This window comes from Ursus americanus, chromosome 12, assembly GCF_024610735.1.
Source record: "Ursus americanus isolate L20-20 chromosome 12, mUrsAme1.1.p, whole genome shotgun sequence".
In the NCBI taxonomy this organism is placed as follows: Eukaryota; Metazoa; Chordata; class Mammalia; order Carnivora; family Ursidae; genus Ursus; species Ursus americanus.
Window position 1 is genome coordinate 17,446,952 of NC_142138.1, and position 16,037 is coordinate 17,462,988.

The 16,037-nt window shown below is 42.6% G+C and overlaps 1 long non-coding RNA gene across 1 annotated transcript; it reads right to left on the minus strand.

Annotated features, from left to right (window-relative positions):
• Positions 1–201: 201 nt before the first annotated feature.
• On the minus strand, positions 202–6,626 carry LOC123795370 (uncharacterized). The gene is made up of 4 exons (XR_006780456.2): positions 6,491–6,626; positions 4,422–4,632; positions 2,399–2,536; positions 202–1,264 (listed from the first exon to the last, which is right to left on the minus strand). It is a non-coding gene; the product is annotated as an uncharacterized LOC123795370 (long non-coding RNA).
• Between the last annotated feature and the right edge of the window lie 9,411 nt (positions 6,627–16,037).

Here is a 16,037-nt window from a genome sequence, read left to right on the forward strand (position 1 = left end):
CAGCGGCCCCTGGTTGGTGCTTGGATTCCGGGGGCTTTGGGCCTGCCCCCTCCGCTCCCTTCCCGCACCCCCTTAGGCCGGCAGCTGGAGCGGGGGTGGAGGGATGGGGGAGAGTGTGACCCCGTGAGTGCTGGGCGGGGCGGGGCAGCTTTAAAAACTTCTGAAAGGCCTCGTTCAAAGCCTCAAAGAACAGAACTTGGGCCGGAAGGCTGTTACCACGGAGGGGCCTAAAAGGGGGCGGGGGTGCACCTGCAGGGCCAAGAGCGCCCCTGCCTGGGAAGGGGGGTCCGGTTACCCGCGAGCCGTAAAGCCCCCGCCCCACGCTCGCCGCCTGGCCTTGGCCTCCTCCTCCCCAAAGCTCTCGCCCCCTGGGGGGGGGGAGCCCGGGGGCCCCTCCCGGGATCCTTCGCTTTCATCTTCCCTACGGGAAGGCGGGGCGGCGGGGTGGGGGGGCTTCTTTGGCCCGCATACTCCGCAGGGTCTTCCTTCCCTCCAACCCCTCCCTAGGAAACCGAGATTTCGCAGCAAAATTGAATTCCCGGATTTTAATTCCAATCCAGCCGGGTGGGAGAAGGCTGAGCAAGTGGGCAACGCGAGGGAGGGAACGTTCCCATTTTACACCCCCCCCCCAATAAAAATCACTGGGGAGGGTGAGAAGGAAGGGAGAGCAGGAGGAGTGGCCCGCGCTGCGGGGCGGGGAGGGGGTGGCAAGGGTCGTGTGACAGCGGCGGGTCGGACAGTGGCCCCAGCGGAGTCGGGAGTCGCTGCTGTCGCTTTGCGCCCTGGTTGTGCCATCTGGGGACAGATGAGGAGGGGCCGCCGGAGCGCTGCTGGCCAGGGCCTCTCTACCGCAGACAGGGAGCGGACGCCGTCCCTCGCGGGGCCAAGAGAGACGGACTAAGGGGATTTTCATTAGTACCGCATTATGGGGATCATCATCCTCCGAAGCCCTTCCTATAGAGGCTCTTGAATGAATTAGGTAAATGATTTGCTCCATTTGTGGTTTCTGAAGAAGACATTTTCTCAGAACTTTTGAAACTGATCGCTTTAGGGCCTGAGTCCCGCTAGGAGGGTTTCCACTACCTGCAGACTCATTTGGAGAGAACTGCCGAGGGGGTTAGTGAGGACGCAGGGGAGAGGTAGAAGGTGCAATCGCACGAAGCTGCACGATTTAGTTAAGTTAGAGGAATAGCTACTGAAATAGAGTAGCCAAAATATAATCTTCATCAAGTGTAGTATTTTGCTTGGAGTCCTCTTCCTTGATCTGAGAAAATAAAATACAGGAGAATTGGGTAGTGGTGGTGTTTTTTCCAATTAGCGTTTATTACACTTTCTCAAAGAACTTGAAAGAATTAGTTTGGTGAATTTTAAGAACAATAGTGGCTGTTGTTACAGGAAGCAGAGATGTAGCTAACAGAAGGGTAGAGTCCCAAAGAGTTTGGTTGCAACATTAACTCTCAAATTTAGTGTCTACTTTATTTTAAAAAAAAAATAGGATGATGTTTTTATTAACTCACTTCAGGAGGTAGAGAACACTGAGAAGGAAAGAGACCGAAGGAAAAACAGAACAATGGAAACAAAAAGAGAGAGGTGAGATTAACTGTACCAGTCTGGTGTTCAATGAGTCCCCAGTCGGAGTCCTAAATGCACCGCATATTTCTGGTAGTGTTAACTTTATCGGGAATATTGGTGGGCCTGGTCCCTAAGCGCTTCCTAAGAAAGGACAGACTTAAACAAAAATGTTTTCCCTTTTGTGAAGGTCTAGCACTTTGCTTCATTTGGTAGCCCTAACAGGAAAAGGGGTCCTCCCGTTCTCAGTAAGCTGCTTTAAAATCTGCAGGTGTGCGCAACATCCCCAATGCCCAGCATCCCCAGCCCTGGAAGTGGGACCTGCTAGTCGAGGGAAACAGAAGACCCTTCTGCAGTATGTCTTGAGTACCCTGCCCTGGCATGTTAGCAGGCAAGGACTGGCATGTTGAAACTCTCCTCCTGGTGTTAGCAAAGCTAAGAGATCTGGTTTCCTACAAACTTGGCCCCTTCGCCCCCAGCACTCTCCCGTATACAGGATGAAAGCAACATTTTTATCCCTTAAGGCTAAAATGTAGCCTTTAAAACACTCCCAATACAGGGTTGAAAGCATGTCAAGGGCTCAAAGGCAAGCTTGTGTTGCACACGGCAAGTGCAACTTTATCATGGTAAACAGCAAGAAACTTTGCAAAAGTTAGAATGGCCATTCAAAGAGATAGTTTGAAAAGGTGCTACAAAATAGCCTGGTGACCCCCAAGAGGACCAGAAATACTGGGGGGATGAATGTGTGTTCCCAAAGGCGCAGTAGTTGAGTCTTGATGCACTGTTTTTAGATGTTTTAAAGTTTATGGAAAGCAGTCCTTATCCTTACCCTCATGAAGCTGGAAGGCTATACTTTCCCAGCAAAGGACTCCGTGATTTTTCCCCCCAGAGTTATGGGGTCCAAGACTTTTATAAGCTCCGAGAAATCACAAAACTAACACACCGCAATTCTTCTCTTGAGTTCATTCTACAAAACACAAAAAAAAAACTTCAGCTCAGAATAATAAAGGTGGGGACTTCTCTTAGACCCTCCAACAAAAGTTTCTGAGATGAGAGCTGTGTTAGGCTCATTCCTTAGCAGTGGGGTGAGGGTTCAGACAAAAAAACTGGCACAAACACACAACTTCACCTGTACTTGCGCCCACATTCCCACCCTGCGTCCCCAGGCTGCCAGCTAAAGAATGAGAACGGATGCACGTCAAGTGTGTGAGGAGCAAGGCTTTTCCCACACGCACAAAACAGGGTCCAGACGCTCACCCACAAAACACAAAAGGGGAGAGCTAACTTTGGCTGTTGAGGGGAAAGGCTACCGGAAAAGAAAGTCTGGGGACTTCCAGAAAGCAGTGAAAAGAGCCTTGGAGGTCTACAACCTGTCCGTTCCAGAGGCAGTCACTACATTCCACCAGCCCCGCAGCCCCACAGTGATCGGGGCTGTGGTTCAAAAGTTGGAAACTGCGGTTTTTAATTGGGGCTGGGTCCTGCCTTTCCCCCCTTCCTCTTCAGCGGCTCCTCTCTGTAAGCGGATTTGCTTTTCCATGCATCGCTGGCAAGTCGCTTTTAGGAAATCTTGCCTCTGCAAAACCTTTTAAACGTGGTAATATATTGCAGTCTTATTAAGTCCCCTCCAGAAGTGTGTGAAAGGGGCTCTGTTTTCCTGCAAGATTCAGGAACTGGACTATCTGACCAAGGGCTCAGACCAGCCCAAGGAAGGTTTGGATTGACTCCACTTTACACTCACGCGAAAGCAGCAGTTTTTGTTTTTGGTTTTGTTGTTTGATCTGGCTTAGTTTTTAACGCCTAGGAGATTTTAAAATCACACAATACTCCCCCTGAAAGGAAAAAAAAAACAAAAACAAAAACAAAATTGAACTTGTTCCCTTCATTACAAGACACCCTAGACGTCCCTTTGAGAAAAGGGGGTGCTGAGTTCGTGGAACCACGAATGAATGTGGAGAACTAGGCCGTCAGGGCCAAGTTCCCAGAGCAAGAAGACACTGAGGGGAGGGGACAAAAGTTTCTCACAGGTCGCCTCTAGGGAAGGGGACCAGTGCAGAGAGCCCCTTCTAAAGTTCAGTGGCGCTGGGCATCTGATCTTCCAGGACAACTCGCCCGGGAGCCCCGCGGGTTTCAGCTTGCACCACGAAAGTAAGGGTCGCTTCTGCCGCGTTGCCCCCTCCTTCCCCTAGGGATGCGCCAGACGGGCTGCGGAGATGGGGTGCGCCGCGGGGTCAACTCCCGGGCCAGAGGGCGGCGCCCGGCCGCTGCGCACCGCGGCCTCCTCGGGCTGCCTCCCGGTCATGACCTTGCCGGGCAGTTGCTCGCCTCCCGCTTGGTCCCTCCACCTGCCCTCGCCCCAATCCCCTCTCCAGGCCTGGGGTGGGGGATCCCCGTCGTCCTGGTTGGTGGTGATGGAGGGTACATTTTAATTTATTTACTCTCAATTTCCCCAGCACCTCTAAAACTGGCAAAGTCCGCAGGGCACTAGGGACTGACTGTGATCAGTCAAGTCGTCCCCTGGACGCCGGAGGTCTCGGAAAGCTCTGCGAGGCCAGGCGCCCAGGGCTTCTGGATGCTAAGTTGCTGCGGGTGGGGAGGAGAGAAATCCGCCAGATTTCTTACCTTTGGCTCCCAAAATTTTTTAAAGTATAGGCATCTTACAGAGACTCTGTAGAAGAAGGGATGTGCGCTTGTGATACCTACGGAGGGGGGGTGGGAGTCTTCACCTGCCAAAGTCTTATGCCGCCCCCACAAAGAGAAGGAAGAAGGCAAGCAGGTGGAGTAGAAGGCAGCGCACCCTCTTTTATTAATGTATTTATTTAGGATATTGTATTAATCAAATTGACCAAGTGTACCTCGAGCACTCATGCTAGCGCTTGGAAGAATCAACTTTTCTCTCGCCGCTCTTAGTAAGACGCGTTCTGTCCCAAGTTGAACTTAACCCCGGCGCCTGCAGCCCTCTAAACTGGGTAAATCGGCCGCCACTCCCGGAGTCCCAGGCCCGGCAGCCTGGTCTCTTCGCTGGCCCCTGGCAGAACAGTTAGAGCACCTGGGCTTCAGGTGCCTCTGGAGGAAAGAAGTGGGACGTTACTTTCCAACAAGCAGGGAACTAAGCCTGCCAGCCCCTATCTTGTTCTGGAAAAACACCTAACCTCCACTTCCTCTATAAAGCTTAACTGCAGCCTGCCTCCAATCCAAAATTGCAAACACTGAGTAGAATTGCTCCCTTAAGCATTCCATGCCTATGACCCTTCCTAAAGCCTCGTTCAAGTCTGCACTCTGGGGGTCATTAAGAGAGGAGAGAAATTCAGGATGTCGCTTTTCCCCTTTAAACTAATAATGACACAAAGGGAGCACGCCAGAGATTTGGGGTTGTTTGGATTTCATAACTCAGTGACAGAGGCTAGGCCTAAGGTAACAAGTTGTGTACGAACGAGTATCACAACAAAAACAGTCAGGAACTGATGCCTTGGAAACTTCTCTCCAAAGGGGAAAGGAAAAAAACAAAACAAAACAAAAACAAAACAAACTTGGCTTTCTCCCACCAGGATAGTCAAAACACACATCAGTAAGTATGTACTCAACATACAGAGCCAATATTACATATTTGCACTGATCTGGTCAAGTGGAGAATTCTCCAGTTTCACAACTACTGTATGTATGGGAATGGAGTTTTGGTAGGGAATGTTCTGGCCTATTCTTAATAATAATAAAGACTGCTGATCTCCTTGCTTTAAGCTGACATAAAAGCCAGATAAAATAAAGTGCTTAGAGGCCTTAGCTGAAATCCAGGAGCAGCTCAAAGATTCCTCTATTATATCTGACCTTGCTTTCCCTGTGTTTACATTGGAGTAATAATAACCTCTAACATTTATTGAGCTGTTTGTTACATGTGCCATGCTCTGTTCCAAGCACTTTAATATGATAACTCATTTAATCCTGGCAACAGCCCTATGAATTAGTTGCCGGTATAATCCCCATTTTATAAATGTGGGAAACTGAGGCACAACTAAAGCAAATAATTTGTCTCTGATTATTCAGCTAGTGCATGTCAAAAACGAGCTAGTGGTTTGGCTCTAGCACCCACACTTTTGACCACTCACTACACAGATGTGGGGGTGTCAAACAGTGGCCCCTGCCTGTCCCTGCTTGGAATTGTTTTCTGAAAAAGTAGATAGGGAGTAATTAATCCTATTAATTCAGTCAATCTAGACAGCCAATCTGGCACAGAAGAACTCTTACCCCCTGAAAAGTCATGTTCTCTGAATTATCCAAGTGATTTAATACATTTCATACACAGACTACAAATAAACAAGAATATTGAAAATTGTTCCAATCTTAAAATCCTTTTGGCTGATCCTTTCCTCCCCCCCCCAAAAAAAATATAATTACAGGATTACATTGTCATTCTCAAAGAGCATTCATTATATGCTATATATACTTCAGAGCTGGGACAATAGCAGCTCTTAATATAGACACAATCTTTATTGTTAAGGACTCAGGCATACTAGACTCATCACTTTCACCACCACCAATTTTAACAGATGCCACCTGAAGAATGTGACCTCTTTTTCTCTGTACATTAGTAGTCCCCCACCCCATCACCATTCCTTCCTAGATAGAATCCTGGAGTGGGGGGGGGGGGCAGAAAACACAAAACACGAAACTTAGAAAGCATATGATTTACCGCCTGGGCGATTTTACAGGAGAGAAAAGGAGGCCATAGGAAAAGAGACTTGCCCAACCTCACACACTATTCTGTCTGGGACCCAGGACTCCTAGCTCCCAGCTCTCCTCTTCTCCCAAACCAAACTGACCCCTAGAGCTCATTAAGGTATTTGATCAAGAGCACGCTTTGTTTAAAAAAAAAAAGTTTTAACAACCCTTTTTTGACCCAAGATATATAAAGAAGGGGCTGTCTTACGCCTTTCTTCCTTTCAGATGTGTTCCTGGAATGTCTTCACCAGATGTTTACCCAAGAAATTACAGTCGCTGAATCTTCAACATGTGCGTGCATTTTAAAAGCAGCATTTTAGATCTGAACCCAGTTAATGATTTTCTTTTCTTTCTTTTATAAAAAAGGGAATTTTAGTTTTGCTTGCAAGTGCTCCGAGTCTTTACAGAGTCTGCGTTAACGTCACTCACTTTCACTCTGGGACGTGCTAGTCTCACAGTCTAGTTTTGTTCAGACTTTATTTTGCTCCAAGCTGCATTACAAGCCACTTGTCCACGCTGCAAAAGGTGGGGGTAGGGGGTTGGGGTGACGGGCCCTTTTGCTCTTCCCCCCGCCCCACCGCTCGTATATGTGAAGCAATCTGGAATCATTCCACTTGGCTCTGCGCGCGCGCGCTCACACACGCGCGCACACACGTGTACCATGCATGTGTGGGGCCTATGGATCTGTGTATACGCGCGTTTGTGATTTAAAGTGACAGGACCAAGAGCGGGACTGGAGCAGTGAATTATTTTGCGTGATAAATCAACTTGATTGTCTCCACACTGTACTTCCATTATTCACCCGAGTGCTCGGTGGTTACGGCGGACGTGCACTGCGGCAAAAATGTCCTCGGAGCCGCTAATTTTGTGGCCACTGCGGCGGCTGCGGCGGCGGCGCGGGGGCGCGAGCACGGATTGATTTTTCAAGATCACGTCTCCTTCAGTGCAACTCGCCAAATCGAATCGAGTTGACTGCAGAAGCCTCACTGGATGCATGTGGATTGGGTTTTGTACCTGAGTTTTTTTAAATACTTTTTTTCTTTGGAGGGAGGAGCCGAGCTGTTGGGGCAGGAAGGGAGCTATACCTATTCTGTTTTATTTTCCTTTTACGCTCTTAAAAAAAAAAAAAATGAAAATGGCTACCACGGCTTCCTCAGCCCTGGGGAGGCCAGACGTTTGCAGTTAGGGAGATGATGCTTTAAACTGTCTTTTCCCCCTCTATCCCTCCCTCCCTCGCCCCCATCCTCCTCCTGTCAGCTCTGCGACAGCAAGGGAGAAAAATGGTCACAGGCTCTTGTGCGGGTCATTTGTCCTCACTCTCGCTGTTTTCTTGGACAACTAGTTACCTTTTTTTTTTTTTTTCTTTTTACAACCTGATCCTTTTTATCTGGATTCAAATTAAAAAAAAAATGTATCCAGAAGATGTTTGATTTGTCTTCTGCTTAGACACCAAGCGATGCAGCGGCTGAACAGCAGCTTGGGGTTGGAGTGGGAACAATCTCGTTATCAGATCTGTAGAGATCACCTACGGCAGACACAACCCAGTGGTTACAGACACGTTTTTTTTTTTTTTTTTGAGGTATACAGCTAATTACCAAATTGATTACCAGATGTGTACTGATGCCTGCGAGTTTTACAAAAGCAGACCCAGAATTTCACTTACTCGTATTTATTATTGTATTGCTCTTCTCTATAGCCTCCGAACGTATGGATCATACCAGACTGATAATTTATATTGAAAATAGGGGATTCCAAAGACTTAGGAGACAGTTTGGTGTCTCACTTGGTTTGCAGGATAAAATCGGAGTGTTTGTGGAAGGGGTGGGAAACCTTTTCCATGTGTAAAGGTGGCACTGGACACATTTATCCTGGATTTTTACTTCTTCTGAAGCTGCCTACAAAGCTGTAGTGGAATTTGCCAAATTGGGAAGATAATTGCAATGTCCACGTGTGAGTAGTGACACAGTGTTGCATAATAATAATTTAAGCAACTGTGTTTTTGTTTATGGCGATGGAACTTTCCCAAAGTTTGTTTGTAACTTTAAAGGGTTTTAAGTGCAGAGCTGATTGTAAATTAGTAGCTGCCCTGAAGAAAGTGACCCCCCCCCCCGTGGGGGTTCTGCACTTCCTATCTTTATCTGAAATCCCAACCTGTAGGTACCAGGGGTAGTGGAAAAGGACCCCATTTTCCTTGGAGACATTGAGAAGAAAGAGGCCAAGCCAATGACTTGACTTTACCTGATAGCGCCTGCCGGAAGTGTCCATATTAAAGAATACTCCTGTTCAAGGCAAATTAAAAAGCCAGATGCAGCAGTGCAGTGAAAATCCAGCTCAGTTCAATGTGAACATATGACAAAGTTGAAATACGGCTTTTTAAAGAGCGTGTCTCAAGTAGTAAAAATGCGTGCAAATGAATTCAAAAGCAACCACCCCATTTGCTCCAACGTTTAAAACATACTAACTTGGTAATGTGTTTGAGCTGCTGTTTCACAGCTCATGGTGTGTAGACAGTGTACAATTTCCACATTATAATGAGTTGGGAGATAGAGGGGTATTTTAATTCAGCCATTAGAGTAGAGACAAATGAAAGCATGTTAACATCTAGCTTCACAGAAAAGCGGCCTACCAACTCAGAGGAAACCCACACTTTCGCTGGCAGCAACACCTCCACTGTCTGTTTTCTTAAAGATCTAGATTCTAGGACCCCACAGCTGGGCGTACATCTGATTTATAGCTATACAAGTGATATACCAAAATGTATTAATTCACACGTGAACGTATTAAAACTAACAAGGACTGTTGGCCATTAGGCAGGGCTCTAAACTTGGAAATGCTTCCCTAAGGTCATCTGAATTAATACTTTTGTAATATTTTCTACATAACTATGATTTGCCATTCAGAGAGACCCTAGTCAGGCAGGAGAGTGAGCTTTTTAAAACTTTTGTGGTATCAAAGTTTTGTGGGTTTTTTTTTTTTAAAGGAGAAACATGACCAAATAAGCTTTCTTATTATAGGAAATGTTTAGTAAAACTGTTCATGTGTTGTTCCTTTAGAACTAAGTGAACAGGCATTTCATTTGATGACACTAATAAATATCTGAATACTGCAAACATTAGCCATGGTGTTTTCTTAACTGATCATGTCTTTATTTTTAAAGCAATATAACATCATAGTAGAACGCTTCAGATTTTTCTCATATTGGGATTATTCTATCAGTGAAGTGTTTTTTAATTTTCAGTTGAAGATTGTGATGTTAAACTTTCATATCATAAACTGTGAAAACGGAGAGCTACTTTTTTTTTCTTTTTGGCACTTCAATGTTAATCCAATTCTTTCATCTGCAGTCCATGGAGGTCTCTTATTATTGTTCCTAGCATATGCTTTAAGACAAATAGTAAGTAATGTTACACATTTAAAAAAAAAAATTAAAGCAACAGACTTGAAGCAATTGGAACAATTGGAGTGATCAAGTAACAATGTCAAAACAATATACACACTTGTAAAACTATGGATTGGAGTCATTATTTACATTCAAATTTACAAAAGAAAAAGAAGAAAGAGGGATGAGTTTTTTTAATAAGCTCTTCAGTAGCTTTCCAAGTAGGAACATTTCACTTGGGAAATATGGATTCCTATATCATTGTTATCTACTGAGAAAAATTCTCGCCTGGTCATACTACCAAAAAAATTTTTTCTTTAAAAAAAAGCATTTTATATAGCACCTAATATTGATATTGAGATGAGTCTTTCAATTTTCTGTAGCATAAAATTCAATTGTCTTCTCAAATTTTGACTTTGAGAAACAAAATCAAACACTAATGGCTATATTTTTAAACACACTTTGAAGCAAGTATCATACATAGTATATTTTCAAAATTAACTCAAATATTATAGTGTCACATAAGGATATAAGATTTCCTGCATCTGATGTTCAAATAGAGACTTTCAAAAGATAGTTCCACTAATATAAGGCATTGGAATTGGAAGGAGAGCAGCGAAGTAGGATGTGCCTTGATATTTGGTATAACATAATATATCATATGTTTTTACTGACCTGGAGAAGGCTTTTCTGCTCTGGCCTCTGACATATAAGGTAACCCAGCCTTTCCTAGAGTCACTTGCCTCTTTGAAGACCAGATTACCACTTATTCTTCCTGCAACCCCAGAAGTTGATAACAGTGCCTGGCTCTGGTGGCATTCAGTAAATGTGTTCCAGACTTGAATTTATTTGATAGTTCAATTTTTTCTTAATTTTTAATAGTAAGTGTAAATTTTGGAAGTGAATAGGACTAGTAGAAATACTTTGGCAGAGGACCAGTTGGAAAAATTTTGTTTCTATCTGCTATCTCATGACAAATTAAAATATGCTTGATTTATTGTCTACTTTATAGCTCTTAGGAGGACTAGCAAACTCATAGGAATAATGTTAAAACCAGAAACACCATTCTTTGGCTTCTTTCTTGAAAAAGCACTTAGTTTTTCCATATACCAAAAACATACCAAGCACCTCCCAAACTTTAATTTTTTCAGCTCTCAGCCTGGCCCTGCTTGTAACAAACTAGCCATTTCAAGCATCCTCAACAAACTAAACCACTCTTTATAATTGGTTCTCCTTGCTCTCATTTTGGTTTTCTCTCCTTAGTAAACACAAAGTAAAAACTACGCCAAACTGCCAAAAATTATTCAAGATAAATGTCATTCTTTCCAACATTATTTTACTGAACAGGGCATTAATAGTTGAATGAATCTTAATATCTGCAGTCAGTCAAGGCATTATTTTTGCATGTTAAAACTTGGGAGTATTTTCCAAACAACTCATTTCTGTACTCACATGATCTAAGATAGAAACCAAATTCATTTCTTGACCCATTAAAAATAATGTCCTTCAGGGATCATTCATTATTTTCATAGGTATACAATATGCTGACATAGCACAACTCATAACTTTCATAGTAAAAAAAATAAGAGGTATTGGGGTGCCTGGGTGGCACGGTCCATTAAGCAGCTGCCTTTGGCTCAGGTCATGATCCCAGGGTCCTGGGATCGAGCCCCACATCAGACTCCCTACTCAGTGGGGAGGCTGCTTCTCCCTCTCCCTCTGCTGCTCCCCTTGCTTGTGCTCTCTTGCTCATGCTCTCTTTCTCAAATAAATAAATAAAATCTTAAAAAAAAAAAGAAAAGAAAAGAAGAGGTATATAAAAAAGGAAAACAGCATCAGTGTGTAATTTTGATTTTATAATACTACATTATTTATATAAAGAATAATACATAACACCAGAACTAGACTATTTGTACCCCAAATAAGGAAAAACTTCACTTAATCAAATATGAATTTTAAGCTTTCTCATATAAGATAGCATACTAACACATGATATTTAATTTTTTAACATTGTAGATAAAGGGATAATAATCTCCTACCAAAACTTTTAAAAATTGCCATAACTTCATGGTCTTAAAATATTAATTGGCAAACTAATGACCTGGTATTAATATACCACCAACCATGGTAAGTAGTTTTTCCAGTTTAGGGAAAATGGTGACTGAATATTTTTTATTTACAATATTATTCTCCAAGATGAAATAACATAGATCTAACTATCTTGTCTTCCAGGTTAGGTTCTGGGACATCTTGATTAATTTTCTCACTTTCAAAGCAAAAGGGAAAAATGAGACAATGGAGTAGAGAAAAGGTAGAGAGCTTGTCTTGAACCTGTACAATCCGTTCTCCACTCTGTTGTCAGAGTGATTTTTTTTTTAACTCAAACTGATCTTGTTACTGCCTTCTTTAAACCTTTCAATGGCTCCCCATTAGTGTCAGGATAAAATCTAAAATCTGAAAGTTGGTCACTAGGCCCAGAATGTTCCCAACCCATATTTACGCCTTCAGCTTCATCTTAGTACTGCTCTCCTACTGGCTTGTAGTACGTCTTATTTCTTCTTTCAACCACCACCCCAGCCACCCTCCTCCCATTCCCACTCCTCCCCCCATTACTCTTGTTTATCTTTGGGGGCAAAAAAAAAAAAAAACCCTGCTCTGGCATTCAAAAGCATTTTCAAAATGAATGAATGAAGACATAAATGGATGAACCCACACACGAAAGGAAATATGCAGAATTATAGACCTTTAGAATTTCAAGGACTTTGGATATCAACTATTTCAAAGATATCATTTTTCAGATGAGGAAACTGAGAGTAGTCCTGATAATTCAAGTGACTTTCAAAGAGCACACAGTAAATGGGAAAACTCGGATTAGAATCCAAGATTCCCAAAGCTCACAAAATCAACTCCACAAATGAAACAAGTCATTAAAGGCTTTGTTCAATTTTTTTCTCCAAAAATAAACTAAGCTATTTTCTCTTTAAAAATTGAAAATAGAATTACCATATGATTAAGCAATTCCACTTCTGATGTACATACCCAAAAACATTGAAAGCAGGGATCTGAACAGATATTTATATACCATGTTCATAGAAGCATTCACAATAGCCAAAAGGTGAAAGCAACCCAAGTATCTATCAATGGATGAATGGATAAACAAAATGTAGTATATACATACCATGGAATATTTCTCAACCTAAAACAGAAGGAAATTCTGGCACATGCTACAACATGCATGAACCTTGAAGACATTATGCTAAATGAAATAAGCCACTCACAAAAGGACAAACACTGAATGATTCCACTTATATAAAGTACCTAGTCAAATTCATGGAGACAGAAAGTAAAATGATGGTTGCTAGGGGCTGGGGGAGAGAAGGGAATGGGAAATTATTATTTAATAGACATAGAGTTTCAATTTAGGATGATGAAAATTTCTGGAGATGGACAGTGATGATGGTTGCATAACAGTGTGAATATAGTTAATGGCACTGAACTGTACATTAAAAATGCTTAAAATGTAAATGTTATGTATTTTTAATCACAACTTAAAATAAAAGATTACCATTTCCCAAAGGGATCTATCAGTATAGTTCCCTATCTCCCTACCCTGACCCACACAGGCTTTTCCTTTTTTCTTTTTCCCTTCCTTTCCTTCTCTTTTCTTTTCTTTCTTTTTTCTTTTCCTTTCTTTTTTCTCTTTTCTTTTTTTTCCATTTCTTTTCCTTTCCTTTTTTCTCTTCTCTTCTCTTTCTTCTGTAATATTTTTGTTGACTTGTAATCTTTTTTTTTTTTTCTTTTTAACTTGTGATCCTGATTCTTAGCCTACCAACTGGGCTTTGAGGCAAGCTACCTACTTGTTTTTGCTTATGTGTCCAACACAACAACAACCCCAATTCTATAACTTCCCTTGCTGGAGTTCCCTTTCCTGATCCCATTTTGAGTCACCTTATGAAAGAGAGGGGTCAAGAGAGGCTGGAGAGCTAAAGAACATGGGCTGGAAAAGAGAGTCAGAACTCAGTGTTCATGCCAAATGGGTTTTCCAGTTCCCATTTCCTTCCTGTCCATGCTATTTTTGGGGGGTGGGATTTGATCTTAGGAATATTACCGTGAGTGTGAAAAACCCCAGAGTCAGAGGAGTCAACCTCAACTGGTTCTTTCCTTTCTTTGGTGCTGATTTTCTGGGTTTATTGACACCGATGTCAAACTAGGCACATTCTAATTTGTCAGGTACTGAGCACTACTACCACTAGCTCAGGGCGCTAAAGCTATCGCTGAGGAGTTCCTAAAAGAGTAATTTTATTTATTTTTATTTTTTTAAATGTTAATATTTTTTTATTATATTATGTTAGTCACCATACAGTACATCCCTGGTTTCCGATGTAAAGTTCGATGCTTCATTAGTTGTGTATAACACCCAGTGCACCATGCAATACCTGCCCTCCTTACTACCCATCACCGGCCTATCCCATCCCCCACCCCCCTCCCCTCTGAAGCCCTCAGTTTGTTTCTCAGAGTCCATAGTCTCTCATGCTTCATTCCCCCTTCTGATTACCCCCCCTTTCTTTATCCCTTTCTTCCCCTACCGATCTTCCTAGTTCTTATGTTCCATAGATGAGAGAAACCATATGATAATTGTCTTTCTCTGCTTGACTTATTTCACTTAGCATTATCTCCTCCAGTGCTGTCCATGTTGCAGCAAATGTTGAGAACTCGTTCTTTTTGATAGCTGAGTAATATTCCATTGTATATATGGACCACAACTTCTTAATCCAGTCATCTGTTGAAAGGCATCTCGGCTCCTTCCACGAATTAGCTATTGTGGACAATGCTGCTATGAACATTGGGGTGCATATGGCCCTTCTAAAATAGTAATTTTAGAAGCTGCCATCCTTCCCACTCCCTCTGTCCTAAATCTGGCTGGAATTTCATCTAGGGCTTGAGTACCCAGTTCAATGCGTCATAGTAAAGATTAGTCCTCTTCATGACAACCGTGGTCTGTCTATATGTGTGCAGTGGTGGTGATGGTGGTGGCAGGAGGTTATGGGCTCAGTTTCCTCAGACCTCACAATGTCTGTGTTGCTTTTGAACAACCCTTCTTGAATTTGGATTTTATAATCATACGAATATCATATATTTCATAAGTTTTTACCTTTTCTTTTTTAAATTGATTACTAGGAAACTCAAAGTCAAATTGCAAGTCAACCCTAAAAAACTACATAGAATTTAATTGCATGCATTTTGGATACTAATCTTGGCCTTCATTTCACCTTATTTCTATCTTAATGGTGTTTCTCTCTCACTCTCTCTCATATAGTTAGTTAGTTAGTTAGTTAGTTAGTTAGACAGATAGTTATATTTATTGTACCTCTATTCAAAGAGGTTTTGGAGTGAAGATTTTGTGTGTGTGCTTAATTATGTATGCTATGGATATAGAGATAGATAGATAGATAAAGATAAACACACACACACACACACACACACACACACACACACACACAATCTCTACTCTAAAACCTTTTGGGATGCCTGGGTGGTTCAGTCCGTTAAGCATCTGCCATCGGGTTCAGGTCATGATCCCATCCCAGGGTCCAGGGATCCTGGGTCCAGGCTCTCTGCTCAGCAGGGAGCCTGCTTCTCCCTCTCCATCTACCCCTCCCCCCTGCTCGTGTTGTCTCTTGCTCTCTCTCTCCCAAATAAATAAACAAATAAATAAAATCTTTTTAAAAAAATAAATAAATAAAACCTTTTGAATAAATACAACAATCTACATTCTTTATTCTGTGCTGTATTAGAAACCATTGGTGGTGGTATAGGCCTTCATGGAAGAGAAACCTAAATTTGTAACAGTTTCACGTTCATGATTTCATTGAATCCTATCAAAACCCCAGGAAGTGGGGCTGATGATATTTACATTTTACTGAGAAGGAAACCAACCACCCAGGGAGAGATTGAACTGCCCAAGGCCACAAACAGCAGAGAATAGAGAACCAGTTCAGCTCACAGTTCTTAACACCAAGTTACAGTTCTAGACCGTTGCTTTCATCCCCACCCTCCCTTATTTTTCCTGAAAATTATCCTTTAACTGTCTGAACATGTTTGGGTAAATCTTTCAGGTACCAGCCTGAATTTTATAGCCATCCCTTTGGTTTGGTTTAGATGATTAACCGTTTTCTCTCTCCTATCAGACTCACTATTTCTTCACTTGCCCAGGCCTCTTTTCAACTTTGATACCAGAGATAGTTATTCCCTTGTTTCCCATTCCTGCAAAATATCCCCTGCGTGATGGAATGAAACTGGCACTGGACTAGGGATTAATTCTCTACCAGCTGTGTGCCCATGAGCTCACTACTTCACTCTGCTAGTTTCAGTTTTG